General features: G+C 45.9%; 1 protein-coding gene across 4 annotated transcripts in view; it reads right to left on the bottom strand.

The window, feature by feature from the left end:
• Positions 1-16,601, bottom strand: part of LOC144823712 (histamine N-methyltransferase A-like) — a 396,640-nt gene that overhangs the window by 72,906 nt on the left and 307,133 nt on the right. The window lies entirely within an intron of this gene.

Here is a 16,601-nt window from a genome sequence, read left to right as displayed (position 1 = left end):
AGATTTTTCTTTAGACTTCGGGGGTGACAGTATACAGTATCGTCTATAGACATATTTTAGTCTCCCCCCACAATCAATAGGCCCTTCCGGAGTCCCGTCAACTTATTACTCGGTCTTCCAGTGCCGTTTTGGCCATAGTGGGCGGTAGATAGACGGAGAGTATATTAATATCTTTCCCATCCCATTGGGCCTCGACCCCCGCAAACCGCCCCCCGTGTCAGCCCACATCTCATGAACAATAAGGGGTGTTTAAATCATTTTTGAGGATCATTAATCCCATCATCATACCAATAAACCAGGCAACCGTGAAACATTTCCTCCTCCCCCTCCCTGCCCTCTTGCCCGTGGATCCAAAACTACCCACCCCCAAACTTGGCAGAGTGCTTCTCTTCCCCCCCAAAATTGCTGAAAATGCACGGGGTAGTGTGACCCTGCCTCCCACCGGTTCACATCACAATAACTGGAAATGTAGCCATCCAAACTTAACCAATAGAGTCCCTCCAAATTACATATCTGAAACCAAACAGTTTAGAACATACCCTTAGGAATATTCTGTCAGCAAATCTCGCAATGATTGGTATAGAACCCCCCTCCCTCCCCTCCCACTACTTGCACTTTTTAGCCGAGCTCGGGCATGCAGTCCCATCGTCCCTGTCCATCAGTCCTGTTCCTCAAGCTGACTATTGTTCTCCTCTGCACCACTCTGAACCTCCTCCACCTGGACATCTCTGCGCTGGCCCGGTTTACCCAGGCGATCTCTCCTCTGGCCCCCCACCGTGGACCAGCCGTCCATCCACTCCCAGACAGCCTCCGGAGAGTCGAAGAACCAGGACTTGCCATCAGATTCGACTCTCAGCCACGCGGGAAAGAGCATTGCGTATTTGAACTCTCTCTCTCTTAGTTCCTTTTTCACTGCCTGGTAACTGGGATGTTGAGCTTGAACTTTTCCCCGACTTCCCCTTGAAGTCAGGGAATAAAGGCCACCTCATAGTTGTTTATCTTCAGGGGGGGACTGGAGCGCACCATCTGCAGGATAATGTCTCTGTCGCTGAAGTTGAACTCCCGCGTAATAATGGGTCTCGGGGGTGCCCCGGGTTTTGGTCTACCTCCTGGCACCCTATGAGCCCTCTCAATAGAGAAATGACTGGATAGAGTCTTGGGTTTAATGTGCTTTGTTATGAGGTCCTCAACGCATAGGTCCGCCGCTGGCCCCTCCCTTTTCTCTGGGACCCCCAAAATGCGAATGTTATTGCAGCGGGCCCGGCCTTTGTAGTCATCGAGTTGTTGTGACATTCTCTCCTGCTTCTTCTGCAGTTCAAGCATTTGTGATTGCAGTTCTGATTTGTCCATTTGCAGGGTGCTGGTGACTATTTTAAGTTCCTTGACCTTCTCGTCCATCTTGGGGAAGTCGGCTCTGATGAGCGAGACCTCCACATTTACCGAATCCACCGACACCGGCACTCCGCCAATGGCCGCCATGACGTTCTGTAGAGTAGGCTCCTGATCCTGCGCGGGTGCTGCTGTGCCACTGTCCTTGTCCGATCGTGGGTAGTCCCCCTTCTCCCTGGCCTTGGACCATGCAAATTTCTCCAGTTGTTTTTGGGGTTACCCCTAAGTCCTTTCCCTCCTGTTGCCATGTCTATGCACCACCAGCCAATCCACTAGGTGAGGGCAGTTGTGGGGGCCAAAATATCGTATACTTCTCCCAGAGCCGTCTCCCCGGCTCTCTTCTGCTGCTAGGATCCAGTGACGGGGGTCACTACAATCCAGGTCCTCTTACGGTCTTGGGGAAGTACTACAGTTCGGGCATGCTTCATACTCTAAGACCCCCTGCGAGAGCAAGCTGCTGCCGCCCATATCATCCCCTGGATTTACCCACTATCTGCCCACACTGCAATGCAAGACTCATCGCCACTCAGAAGGGAGCCGACCCACAGACCTTTACAATGTTTCTTTTAAACTGTAGGTCTTTACTGAAGCATAGCACGGAAATGTCACTATTGTTGGATGAACTCGTCCCCGATGCAATCTTTCTAACCGAAACATGGTTAACCCCTGACTCCGAATCCGACCTAGTGCAAGCCCTTCCACCTGGTTATCAAATTGCACACAGGGACCGCGCCCAGGGGAAAGGCGGGGGACTTGCAATCATTTATAAAACACAATACTCGTGCCATTGCACCTTGGACACCATTCCTGACTGTGAAAGTCGGTCCTTCTCTATCAAATTCTCATCCAATGACTGCTTCTCAGGGATCCTTATTTATCGCCCCCCAGGCCCATTGAACCAATTTCATACTGCACTACCTCCCTTTGTAGCAGAATTAGCTACGTCTCCCTCCAATTTTACGTTGCTGGGGGACCTCAATATCCATTTTGATAATGGTTCAGACAACATGGTCAAAGAGCTGACTGCAAGTTTGCGGCAGTTCAGCTGGAGCAATTAGTGCTAGCTCCAACGCACATTAAAGGGCATTTACTGGACCCCGTATTTAGCAACTGTGTAGAACTTAAGACTGGTCCCATTATCCATCTTCCTTGGACAGACCACTTCTTAATCCCTCTTATCTGGACGATACATAGACCCGTTTCCTGCACTCCTAATCTGCGAGAGATGAGAAACTGGTCTAGGCTCCCATTAGAACAGTGGACTAGTTCCCTGGCAGTCTCCAGACCCTCATTTTCCCAGAATCCCCTATTAGATAACAGGGAATTCGATAATTGGATCCGGAAGTCACTCGACTCCATACTCCCCTTTAGAAAAATTAGCTTAAAAAGGCCATGAGAAACAGCCCCATGGTACTCGGAGGAGCTAAGAGCAAAAAAGCGACATTGTAGGAAGCTTGAAAGAAAGTGGCGCTTAGGATATTCCACCATAGACAAAGCCATGTATACAGAGGCTATTAGAGCCTACAAATCAGCAATAAAAACGACACAGTCTACCTATTACAGTGATAAGATCATGAAGGCCAGATCAAAACCGAGAGAGATCTTCAAAATTGTTAAAAGTCTCACCAAACTTCCCCCACCCATGCTTCCCAATGACAACCCACTCTCCCACTGCAATGATCTAGCGGAGTTTTTCTATCAGAAAATAAATACAATTTACTCCTCATCTGCGGTCACAGTCCTGGAGCCCCCCACCAATGGACCCTCTCTCCCTATGGAAACTGATCACTCCCCCCGAACAACTCTGGACCATTTTCCCCTGCTTGACCTGGAAACACTAGGACCACTGATACAACAAGTAAAGTCAGGTTCCCCATGCGACCCCACCCCAAGTTATTCTTCCCACTCTGATGGAGCTTCTCAACATCTCTCTAACCACAGGTAGTGTTCCACCTACTTGAAAACAAGCTATGGTGAGAGCACTGTTGAAAAAGCCTAACCTTGACCCAACTAATTTTAACAACTACCGCCCAATTTCCCTGTTACCCTGGGTGAGCAAAATCCTGGAGAAATACATTAATTCCCATCTAACAATGTTTCTCGAGAATAACCATCTACTCAATGTCTCGCAGACAGGATTTCGCCCCAAACATGGGACGGAAACGGCCCTGTTAGCCGTGACAGAGGAAACTAGGCGGATCTTGGATCGAGGAGGATCAGTGGCAGTCATCCTCCTCGATCTAAGTGCGGCATTCGACACGGTTTGCCATAAAACTCTGCTCTGTCGACTCCTTAATCTTGGAGTATCAAGGAACGCTTTGTCTTGGTTTAAATCCTTTTTGAGCGGAAGGACATTCCAAGTCTTTGACGGTGACTCTTTCTCCTCAAGCAAACCTCTGGATTGTGGGGTACCGCAGGGATCGTCATTGAGCCCTGCGCTATTTAACGTGTACATGAGACCGCTGGCTGAGATTGTCCACCCATATGGTATTAAGATCATCACATATGCGGATGACACTCAGCTGGTGGTCTCCCTCGCACAAAAGAACTGTGAAATGGCTCAGATCAATTTGACTACCTGCATGGAAGAGGTTAAAAACTGGATGACTACATCGTCCCTTAAGCTTAACGGTGACAAAACCGAGCTTATGCTGCTCGGCCCGCCAGCTCTGTCTACCATCGACCGCTTATGGCCCACCAGCCTGGGTACACCGCCTATCCCGAAAGACAACATAAAAAGCCTCGGGGTCTGGCTGGATAAATCTTTAACCCTTAACACCCAAGCAACCAAGACATCTGCCACCTGCTTCGGAATCATCAGGATGCTGAAGAAAATTCTTCTGCTCCTACCCTTTGAAGCCAAGCAAGTTGTGGTACAAGGCTCAATTCAATCCCAACTAGATTTTAGCAATGCCCTGTACCTAGGGGCACCGGAGTACGTCTTGCAAAAACTACAGCGGACTCAGAATTGTGCGGCACACACGCTACTTCAGCTCCCACGAAGAGCGTCTGTAGAATCCGGGATGAGGACTCTGCACTGGCTCCCTGTCAGGGAGAGAATCAAATTTAAAGCCATGTGCGTTTCCCACCAAGCCTTCTGGAAATCTGGCCCTAAGATTAATCATCCTCTGCTTTCCCCTTACCACCCCAGCAAACAACTTTGCTCTGCCAATGCATTCTTGGCCGTAGCCCCTCGGATTAAGAGATCCAGAGTTGGAGGTAGGTCCTTTACCTTTTTTTATTTTTATTTTTTATTTTTATTGAAGTTAACAACAAACAATAAAACAAAAAACACAAGGCAAAAATACAGTGATGGTAATCTTGAGTCCATGTGGGAGCAGCTCCGAACAGTTCAAAAACGTACAGTGTAGCTAAAAGCAATAGCGGGGAAGGGGGGGGGCAGCGAGGAAACAGTGCAATATATACAGTAAATACAAAACACTGGGAATGCCAATTAGGGGGACAAGGAGACATCAGGGGTAGAGTCATGTGGGGGAGTACATATATTTCCACGGTAAGCATTCCACTGTGACCAAATTCTGTTCCACTTTCTGGGCCTGCCCCGGGAAAAGTATACTGTTTTTTCCCTAAACATGCACCAGTCAGGTCCTTTACCTTTAATGCCGCCAAACTATGGAACTCGCTCCCTTTACATCTAAGATCCAATCCCAATCTGTCATCTTTCCGCAAGCAGCTTAAAACCTTCCTCTTCACTAAACGAAATTAACTCCTAAGCTGCTGTACCATGAGGCACTATTCTTCTTTCTCAGCGTTGGACGCCCGAGGGCAGCAGTCGCGCTTTATAAAACCCCTTTTCATTTCATTTCATTTCATTTCGTTGCCGCGTTCACACACGGTGGTTGCTCTCCTGCGTGTGCTCCAGTGTCTCCCATGCCGAGGACCATCCGTTCATGCCACACGTCGAGTCTCTTCTACAGGGGCCGCACAATGCCAGCTCAGGTCAATTCAGCATTCAGAGACCTATCCAGTCATGGCCTCAACTGTACAACTGTATCCAAGCGTCAGCCACCTTCATTCATCCCTCATCTCATCTGGCCCACGAGGTTGCAGATACAGTAGGGCTTCCCACCAGCACTCACCATAGAAAAGAAGGGGGTGCAACCAATGTCTCCCCTGTAATCACCAGCAGTCTGTGGGACCCCTCCAACACCCCTCGCTAATCAAGGGCACCTTCAAGTAGTACCTCGCTCCAGCTCTCGTTATGTGGCACTTCCGCCTGCAGGCCGCAGACAGGGACCTCAATTGCTTCCAGTGCGGTCAGGCCGCGCCTGCTGGGCCTCCGCAGGTCACCTCTCCCGTGAACCTCCAAAACCCGATCGCGGCAGTCCCAATCTCCCAGGCCGCCTAGTCGGGTCCCGAGAAACCCTGACGTTAGCCCGATAGATCCCCGTCGATGCATTGCACTCGGGAAAAGCACCTAACCGCCGAGACAAGGACGGTTCGTCTCTCCTTAAAGGCTGTGAAGCCGGGGCCTCTATTCTTGCCGGTGGTCACCGTAGCGCCTCACCGCTGCCTAAAGTACTTAGCGAGCTCCACTTCGCCCCCCTCAGGCTCTCTGCATCCACCAACTGCACATGAGATGCCGCACAGCCAGTTCCGGAGCCCACGGGACCCAATCTTCGCAACTCCTCGGAGTCTCCCCTCACTCCGATCTGCGCCCCGGAGCTCCATTGTCCTCGTCCCCAGCTGACTGAGAGGACGATCCAGAGCAGCACACTGACCATCAGAAGCCCTAAAGTTCCCGCGTGGGACGGAGAGTGGAACCCACTCAGTGCAAGGACTTTTATACTTGTGGATGGCACAGGATGGGACAGACTAAACGGCAGAAAGGTAGGAGCTCGTTCAGGAAGCGGCCATTCACAATGGCTGCTAGCCACGCCCCCTGAATTGTAAACATTTTTAATGTTAATTTTTACGGGATGTGTATATTTATTGTGACTTTTATGGTTTTCACATTGTAAAACCGAATAAAGTTTTATGAAATTAAATGAAATTATGTTGTCAGGGGTCCAGTACTGCCTTTGAAGTGCCAGAATCTTCTAAAAGAGGCCTCTGAAGTGTGCAAGATCCCTGCCCTTCCTACCCCGGCTCCTGACTCACTACAATGGGGTATGCCACTATTTATTTGGGGACAGGCTACGCCAAATTCAGGTGCTAGTGTCAGCTCCTCTCTCCCATCCTGCCCAGGATAGCCCATCAGCCTGGTGATGGCCCATCAGGATGTGAATGGCCCATCAGGCACACCTAGGGTCTCTTTGTGTGTGGCTGTCTGGAGGGAATGCACAAAGCTGTGCACATGACCTCCTTCAGGGTGTCAGAAGCTTTCTGGCATGCCTCCGTCCAGATCACCTGACGTGGCTGCTTCCTGGAAGTCCGCTCTGTCAAGGGGGCAACAATGGTGCTATACTGCTGATAGATTTTCCGTGATAGTCCATGAGGCCTAAGAATGCTCTAACCTCAGTCTGGGTCTTGGTGGTTCCAAAGAGAGAACTATCTCAATTTTGGCCTGAAGGGGGTGCAACTAGGCACTTCCCACTTGGTGATCCAACTAGACCACAGAACCCTGTACTATGTGGCACTTACTGGCCTTGATAGTCAGGTCTGCCCTCTGTAGAGTCTGAAGCAATTCTTTGAGATGGCACAGGTGGTCCACAATGCTGTCTAGGTAGAAGGCATTGAAGATCTCCAACCCAGCCAGAACCTGCTTGACCAACCTCTGGAAGGATGTAGGGGCATCTCTTAACATGAAGGGCATGACCCCGAGCTATAATTGCACTTATGGTGTGGCAAACGCAGACCTCACTTTTGACCCCTCGGTCAAGGCAATTTGCCTGTACCCAGACGTTAAGTCAATCATGCTGAGGAGCTTGGCAGCTCTAATCTGATCATTGAGCTCATCAGCTCTGGGGGTGGGGTGTGTGCCAGTCATGGTTACCACATTGGGCCCCTGGTAGACAACACAGAACGTACGTTCTGGTGCAACACCTGGAGAGGAAGCCTTGGAGATCAACAAGACTGTGCTGGCCCAAAGAATATTTGAGGGCCCAATTACCACTAAAGGCAGCCTCCTTAATGCTAGCCCTCATTTTGTCAGACAACCTGTACATTTTGTTTTTCACAGGTGTGCTCATCCCAGTATCAATATCATGGATACACTATGTAGTAAATCCTGGGGATAGTAAGAATGGAGAGGCAAACTGCCCCAACAACTGTGTTGATCTAGGGTCAGTGTAGGGGAGAGTTTGACTCCCCCCACAGACTCATGAGCTCCTTAGAAGATAGGAGATTGGGGAGCGGTCCACTCTCCTACTCGACCCACCCTATCATCAGTGACCAAGAGCATGGTAATCTCAGACCTCTCAAAGTGGGGCTTGAAGCAATTAAGATGCAGTACTTGCAAAGGGTTTCTAGGAGTCTTGAGGTCCACCAAGTAGGTGATGTTACTCATGCACCCCTTTACCTGATAGGGCCCATACCAGCAGTCTTGTGGAGCTCAGAGCTCAACTGGCTTCATCATCCACACTTTTTGGCCAGTCTGAAACCCAACTTGAGTGGCATTCTGGTCATACCAGTGTTTCCTGTCCTCCTGGCTAACTCACAGGTTCTCCTGAGCGAGTTCATGGAAGCAGATTGTTAGGTTGTGAAGGGCCAGCATGCAGCTGACCACATCCTGAGGGGCACTCTCAGGAGCCTGCTCCGGCTCTCCTTTATCAAACAGGGTGCCCATACAGAAGTTCAAATGCAAACAAAAGACATGGCAGGAGAACATCCCACTTATGCCTCATGGGTTGAAGTTGACCCATAATCATGCCTCTTAGAGTTCAGTTTAACCTCTCAACCAACGCATTGGTTTGGGGTGGGAAGGATTTGAGAACTTGTAGGTTATCATACACTCCTTGACATGAAGTTGGTACCCTGGTCGGATACCACCTCTTTGGGGAAGCACACATGGGTAATGATCCCCATCAGCACCCTGGCCTAGGCAGGCGCAGTCACCGTCCGTAGAGGGATAGCTTCTGGGTACCGGTGGCATGATCCACCAAGACCAGCATGAATATGTTGCCCATGTCTGCCTTGGGGTCCAAAGACCCAATGATGTCAGTGCCCACCCTCTCAAAGGGGGTGCTAAGGAGAAGAAATGTTGTTGGGTGCCTTGCACTTCCCCCGTCTTACCAAGTAGGACAAAGCCTACAGTATGCATCTGAGGCCTTCCTCATTTGAGGCTAATAAAAGTGGGTGACATGTTTGTCAAAGGTCTTGTCCCAAATGACCTACCAGTGGCACATCAGGAGCCAGACCTTGTAAGAAGGTCCTGTAGTACTGGGTGACCACCAACATACGTGTTACACTAGGCTTAGTTGACCCAGGCTCACTATACAGGAGACCATTCTCCCAATAACTTAAGTGCTTTCCAGAGACGTCACCAGCTGCCTGGGTCTCGGGCTGGTGCTGAAGACTGACAAGAGTAGGGCATTCCCTCTGTGTCTTGCAAAATTCAACTCTGGTGAGACACCCTGCCTGTTACCAGTTGGATAGCTCAGGCAGGTTCCCCACTTTATCCACATTGCCCCCTGTAGTTATAAGCACGCCCCCATTAGTTTCAGCCCCCTCCCCGACTGTGGAAGTCTCTGGAGTGGATTTCACCTTTTTGGGCAGGTACCTGGGCCATTCTTCCAGTCTCCAGGTCCTCTTGACCACCCTGTCTGGCTGCCATGGGCAGTGTGGTCAGGCATACCCACTCTGGCAATCCCCACATCTCCTAGTGAGACATGAGATGCACCTTCTTAAGGGAGGTATGGTCCAGGCCATTGCCAAGCAGACAATCCACAGACATGCATGGACAGCTACTCTGAATAAATGTAAGACCACCACCATTAAAAGAGAACCAGAGTCACTGGGTAGTGGCTCTCATGGTTGTCAGCAGCAACAACTTAGTGGAACACATTAGATACCTGATGGTTGTCATGCTGGGTCCTGGGTCTCTCAGAGCCTCCACGCTCTGCCCATTGATGGTGACCCACTGACTGTTCTTCCTAGTATTTACAGGCATGTGAGTCCTCTGCACCATCTCCCCTTCACCCATGGACACCAGGGTAACCTCTATGTTCTCCCAAAAACTATCGGGGGTAATCTCCTCTCCAAGCGCTACACTAGCCATTCCCAGTGACTGCCCACTGGTGGGGGCAATTCTGCTTTGGACACTTGGTATCTTCCTTGAAGTGCACTTCCTGCTAATAGTCTAAGCACTTCAGGGATGCCTTCCCTGCAGATCTACTGTCAGGGAACCATTTCTTCTTCTTTTCAGTAGGAGAATAGGAGTCCTGACCTAAAGAACTTTTTTGCGTCCCTTAAAAGAACTCCATGATTTTGGGTTTTTCCCCTCTCCTTCTTCTGGTGAGGACTCTACCAACCGTTGTAGTGATCCCCCAGATACCTTCTTGTGGACCTTGGTGTTTACCCAGCAGTCTGCATCCTTAGCAAGCTCACTAAGGACAGTACGCTTTCTATCACAGATCTTGGAAACAAAAACTGAACATGTGCTCATTTGCAAACAAATTATTCACACCCTGATAATCCTTTGAAACACTGTCCTTCACCCAACCATCCAGTGCCTTGCAAAAGGAAATCACACAATCCACCCACGTCTATTGGGATAGCTTTTCATTGTCCCTGAACTTCTGTCTCTACTTCTCTAGGATTAAACCAAACTTCTTGACTAGGGCATCTTTTATGGGAGGAAACTTCATCCTGTAACTCGCCTCAAGGGCCTGTAGAGTGTCCCTCCCCTCACTAGGGATATGCCTCCACAGACTAGCTCAGCAATCCTCCTCAGGGAGCTTATGCACCTGTAAAGCAATTTCATAGGCCTCACACCATCTGTCTTTATCATCCCTCACCACAAAGTCAACACCAGACTTTTAGGCATGCAGATCTTTCTGTCAGAGGGCACTCACTGAGGAATTGCTGCCATCATCACTGCTGGATTCTACCTACCTGGCCTTATCATCCTTCAGACTCAGTTCATGAGCAAACATGAGTTTACTCTCCTCCAGGGTAACTCTAAGGCTCTCTCAGCCTTCTAGTTCTCCAAAGTGAGCTTGGCCTGCTCCAATTTAAACTTTCTCTCCTACCTCCTGCCCTCCAGATCCTCCTAGGACAGGCCTCTGGATGTCATACTGCTCCCTGCTCTGGGGGACTCACTGTTTCTTGCAGGGTGTTTGCCTCCTGCCCCACAGGCGGTCCCAGATTCTTGAATTCTGGTCCAGCTCCTCTCCTCATCATCCATTATCTTATCCTCCTCCTCCGGGCTATAGCTGCTACATCACAAGCTTCTATCAAATGCCCTCAGTGCCTTTTGCAGCTCCACCTTCCTGGTGAAGCCCTTAGTAGAAATCTCAAATCCCTTGCAGAAATCGTTGAGCTAGACCATAGTGAAATTTGTTCAATTCAAAATCAATATCTTTCAGGTGCAGGTTCAGATGTATGACCTCCTATCAGATACATGATTTTAGTAAAAAGCAAAAATGACAATCAGGGAGAATAGAAAAAAGTAAAAATGTCAATCAGAGATAGTAGGGGAAAATGCCAATGAGGATCAGAGACAATTGATTTGAATTGGTCTTAAATGTGGATGGTAGCGTACACTAAATTACTGTAATACACTGAAAACAAACAAGTCCTACCTTCACCACTGATCATCAGTGTTAGATACTATGGCTCTAGTTGGCACAGATATGTAGCCTGTCCAAGTAGGAACCACATTCCTAGTCAGGGTAAGTCAGAAACACACCCTAAAACAACCTTTGTTCACCCTTTGGTGGCTTAGCACAGACTAGGCAGGCTTAACTTAAAAGGCAATGTGCAAAGTATTTGTGCAACACATAATAGATGAAATCACTGAAACACCAGACAAAAATAATCCACACCAAGTTAGAAAAATAGAGCTTAAATCTGTGTACAAAACATGACCAAATCAACAAATATCCAATAAGTAGAACTGGAGTTCGGAACTTTTAAACATTAAATTGAAACATAGTAGTTAAAAGCATAAAGCACCAACCAGGGACATCTGTTCACGCTTGAGTAGAATAAATCAAAACGTTCAACCAACTGCAATGGAATGCATGTTAAATACATGGACCAAACTTGTCCCACTGAAAAAGTACCTTTGGATGGAGGATGAGTCCTTGTCTAGGACCTGATGTGAGGAGCAGAGGAGGTGGTGCGTCGTCAACGATCTAGCTGGATGTAGGTGATGAGTCGGTTCTGCTCCACCAATCAGAGATGCGTCATGGGCAAACCCCTGTTGATGAAGGGGGTGCATCATCGTTGAACATTGCAGCCGGCTATGTGATATCTTTGTCCACAGCGGCAATGTGTTGGTGCTGAGGGGTGATGTATTGGTTCTTAACAGTGCAGCAATGGCAATGCATGGATTTTTAAGGAAAACAGCCAAAAATCCACTTCCAAGGCCCCAGGACTGGATTTGGAATCATCAGGACTCACAGTCAGCACAGTCCAGAGGCTGGAGAACGGTTGTTGGAAGTTTTTGATGTCCCTGAGACTTCCGAATAGGGGGTAAGACAACAAGCCCTTGGAGTCACTTTGGTTCTGAGGATAAAGATGCAGGTCCAGTCTTTTTGATTCCCAGGCTTTGCAGTAGGGCAGGCATAGCAACACAGGAGTCCAGAAAGGTCCAGCAGAGTCCAGCAGAGTGATATTCCTTTCAGCAGCACATCAGTGCTATTTCCTGTAAGAATGTCCTTATGTCCAGACGTGTACTGAGGTGGTGGTGTCAGGGGTCCAGTACTTATACCCAGTTGTGCCTTTGAAGTGTGAAAGACTTATAAAAGAGGCCTCTAAAGTGCACACGGTCCCTGCCCCTCCTGCCCTGGCTCCAGACTCACTTTGTACTGAGTTGGTGGCACTGAGGGGGGTTTGCATCTATTTGGGGTACAGGCACAACCATATTCAGGTGCAAGTTCCAGCTCCTCCCCCCCATCCTGCCCAGGATGGCACATAAGCCAGACGTGTTTTCAGAGACAGGCAGAGGCACAGAATGGCAACTTTCTAAACGTGCCATTTTCAGACTTGCAACTTAAAATCGAAGTTTAAAATATGTTGTGATTTTAGTCTGTGATTCAACAGACACCAGACTCAAAATTGCTATTGTTTTTCAATTGGAAATTACAGTTATAAAATGTAATGAGGTAATACCAATGTTAACCTATGGCAGAGATAGGCCTTGCAGCAGAGAAAAATAAATGTAAGAATTTTTCACTACCTGGGCATGTAAAACTTAAAGGTACATGTCCAACCTTTTAAATGCATGGTATCCTGCCCTTTGGGCTGTCCAGGGCCTACCTTTGTGGTTTACAAAACAACAAGGCCTGGTAACTAAGAACACACTATCACTTTGCACTTTCTTTATGCAATGGGTATCAGATCTACCTCCTGGGTAAGGCTGTGCTTATTTTCTCTTGTCATGCCGCCAAAAAATGTATAATTATCTATGTAAATTATCAACCACCTAACGGCACCCCAAACCAACTGTGGGAGAGATTAAAGGTGGGTAGAGAAAGAAATCAAGAAAAATGTGAGGTGGGTCAGAAAGTGCCTCACCTAAGCAACGTCAACTGAGTTGCTGGTAGGTACTTAACAGTTTGCTCACTTCATCATCATTGGCACTTTTGTGACAAAAACAAAAAAATTTGACCTAACTCAAAGTAATGTGAACTTTTAACTCATAAATGAGAAAGGTGTCAAAATAATGGTGTCAACTATCTACGATCTAAGCCCTGTAATGTGTAAAAAGAGTCAACTGAACTCCAAATTAAAATAGGTTGTGAACATCTATCATACTTTTTTTTATTTTTAACTTTTAACTAGTGTTCACACCCAATTAAAAAAAGGAGGCATGTTTAGACCATTTTCACCTGAACGGCTACCTTAGGGGTGACAAATATGGTTCCATGTTTAAATATCGATTACAAAAATATAGTTTACAAAAATAGAGATGTAAAAATATCGATTACTAAAATATCGACTCCCTATACTTAAACAGGTAAGTACAATAATATCGACTCAAAAATATAGATGTAAAAAATATAGATGTAAAAAATATCGACTTTAAAAAATATTATAACTTAAATTAAATAATTAAATATTATTAATATTATTAACAAAATACATTACATTACATTTATATTTTAACTATTTATAACAAATAAACTTAATTTAATCATTATAAACTTAATAAATGTGTACACATACATATATTTTCTTAAATACATTTTACTATTATCTTTATTTAATTAATCAACTTTAATAATTATATAAAAATGAAATAAAAACATTTTCTATATTTAATTAACACATAAAAGTATTTAAAAATAATAATACATACATTTAATAACAAAATTAAAACATTAGTAGTTAAAACATTTGATAGCGAAGGGGTAAAAATTACTATTCCCACTCCAAAGGGTGCAACAGTAGGGAAAGCGCGGGATAGCGTAGGGGTAAAAATTACTATTCCCACACCAGAGGGTGCAACAGTAGGGAAAGCGCTGGATAGCGTAGGGGTAAAAATTACTATTCCCACTCCAGAGGGTGCAACAGTAGGGAAAGCGTTGGATAGTGTAGGGGTAAAAAATACTATTCCCACTCCAGAGGGTGCAACAGTAGGGAAAGCGTTGGATTGCGTAGGGGTAAAAATTACTATTCCAACTCCAGTGACTGCAACAGTAGGGAAAGCGCTGGATAGCGTAGAGTTAAAAATCACTATTCCCACTCCAAAGGGTGCAACAGTAGGGAAAGTGCTCGATAGCGTAGGGGTAAAAATTACTATTCCCACTACAGATGGTGCAACAGTAGGGAAAGCGTTGGATAGCGTAGGAGTAAAAATTACTATTCCCACTCCAGAGGGTGCAACAGTAGGGAAAGCATTGGATAGCGTAGGTGTAAAAATTACAATTTCCACTCCAAAGGGTGCAACAGTAGGGAAAGCGTTGGATAGCATAGGGGTATAAATTACTATTCCCACTCCAGAGGGTGCAACAGTAGGGAAAGAGTTGGATAGCGTAGGGGTAAAAATTACTATTCCAACTCCAGTGAGTGCAACAGTAGGGAAAGCGCTGGATAGCGTAGAGGTGAAAATTACTATTCCCACTCCAAAGGGTGCAACAGTAGGGAAAGCGCTGGATAGAGTAGGGGGAAATTACTATTCCCACTCCAGAGGGTGCAACAGTAGGGAAAGCGTTGGATAGCGTATTCAACATAATATACATTAATAACTATTACAATTCAACAACATATATTAAAATGACAAACAATTCTCATTAAAAACACTAAAATACATGACATTATTAAAAAATCGATATTTTTGTAAACTATGTTTTTGTAAACGATATTTATTACAACTATATTATTGTTATCGATATTACTTACCTGTCTGTTGATATTCTGGTCAAACTATATTTTTGTTATTGATATTTCTTCTATTCGATATCGGGGATATTTATGTCAGACGATATTTCTCTGACGATATTCCTGCTCTGCACCGACAAATATATTAAAAAGGAAGGTTTTGGCCTACCAAGAGGGTTAACTTGCCAGTTCGAAATAGCAATTTAAAGGTGCATACACAGGCTGCCTGAGACATGTTTAAAGGGCTACTTGAGTGGGTGGCACAATCAGTGCTGCATGCTTATTACTGGTATTTATTGTATAGGCACCGGGCACATGTAGTATACTGTACTTAGGACTTATTAAATATGTCAATTGTGGATAAGCCAATGTTACTATGTTTTAGGGAAAGAGCAGATGCACTTTAGCACTGTTTAGCAGTGGTATAGGGGCACATGCATGAAGCGAAATACTGATCGCACAATTCGCAGAATCGGCCCCTTTGCGACCTGTATTTAGCCATTTGGGATGCATCAAGCCCAAACCTATTCGCAAATTAGGTAATGGCAACATTTACGATTACCTATTTTGAGTATGCATTTAGGGAATCGGAATATGTGATTCCTTAAATGCAATGCTAGAAACACTCTGAGATTGTGACTTTGCATTAAGGAATCGGAAATTACCACCAAATTCTATTAGGTGGCAATTTCCAAATCCTTAGAAAAATTTTAAAAATTGCATTTTTCTAAGTGCCATGTGGTGCACACACATGCCCTTAGGGCATGTGTGTGCTCCACATGTGAACACATGCCAGTTTTGGGGGTGAATCAGAGTGGCCTATTGGACCCCTTTTACCCTTGAAATTACATTCGCAATTTGAGATTACCTATTTGGCAATTGGAAATTGGGAATGGTTTCCCATTCATTCCTAGGCCCATAGGAATGAATAGGAATGCATTTCCTAATAGCGTATCACAATTTGCGATTTGCTATTAGGAAATGTGCATGAATCGCTATTTTCTTTTATAATAATTGCTATTCAGGAATCCCAATTGCCTAGCTTGATGCATGTGCCCATAGGTTCTCAGAATTCCAAGGCCAGCAAAAATTAAGCAAGCAAACGGGAGGTCAGAAGGGAAGCCACTGCAAGCCTAACAAAGAACATTATATAGATCTAGACTTGTACGAATTAGTCATTGTGAACACACATTTGAAATTATGGGAGGTACATGGTAGCAAATTGTACAAGGAGAAGAAATAGTTATTACTGGAGTTTATTTTGTTGGCAGATAAGATGCTTTCAACCGCCGCAGCACTGGAGGTTACAGCCCCGGCTCCCTGTCCCACCTCCAATGCCCTGTTCTTGCCCTTGAGTGCTGATGTAAGAAATAAAGTTAGTATTTTCTCTTAAGTTAGGATTTTATCTTGAGTTTAAGACAAAATACTAACTTAAGACAAAATCCTAATTTAAGACAAAATACTAACTTTTTTTTATAATTCTTTTTATTAACAATCATCGACATAAAACATACAATACCAAGACTTTAGCATGTGTGCATACAGTGGAAACTAACATTTAATCACAAATACAACATTGGTGTTCGTTGGATGCTACGGAGTAGGGGCATCATCATCTTCAACACTACGGGGAGGGGTACATATATTTCCTCGATAAGAGTTCCAGGGGCTCCAAATTTTGGACCATTTTCGGGGGCAACCACGGGATATATAGACTGCCTTTTCCCTGTAAATGCACCAATCGAGGTCATTTTTCCAATCTA

The sequence above is a fragment of the Lissotriton helveticus genome, chromosome 3_1 (genome assembly GCF_964261635.1).
Source record: "Lissotriton helveticus chromosome 3_1, aLisHel1.1, whole genome shotgun sequence".
NCBI lineage: Eukaryota > Metazoa > Chordata > Amphibia > Caudata > Salamandridae > Lissotriton > Lissotriton helveticus.
The sequence above is the reverse complement of the archived record's forward strand: the minus strand, read 5'-3'. Positions and strand labels throughout refer to the sequence as shown.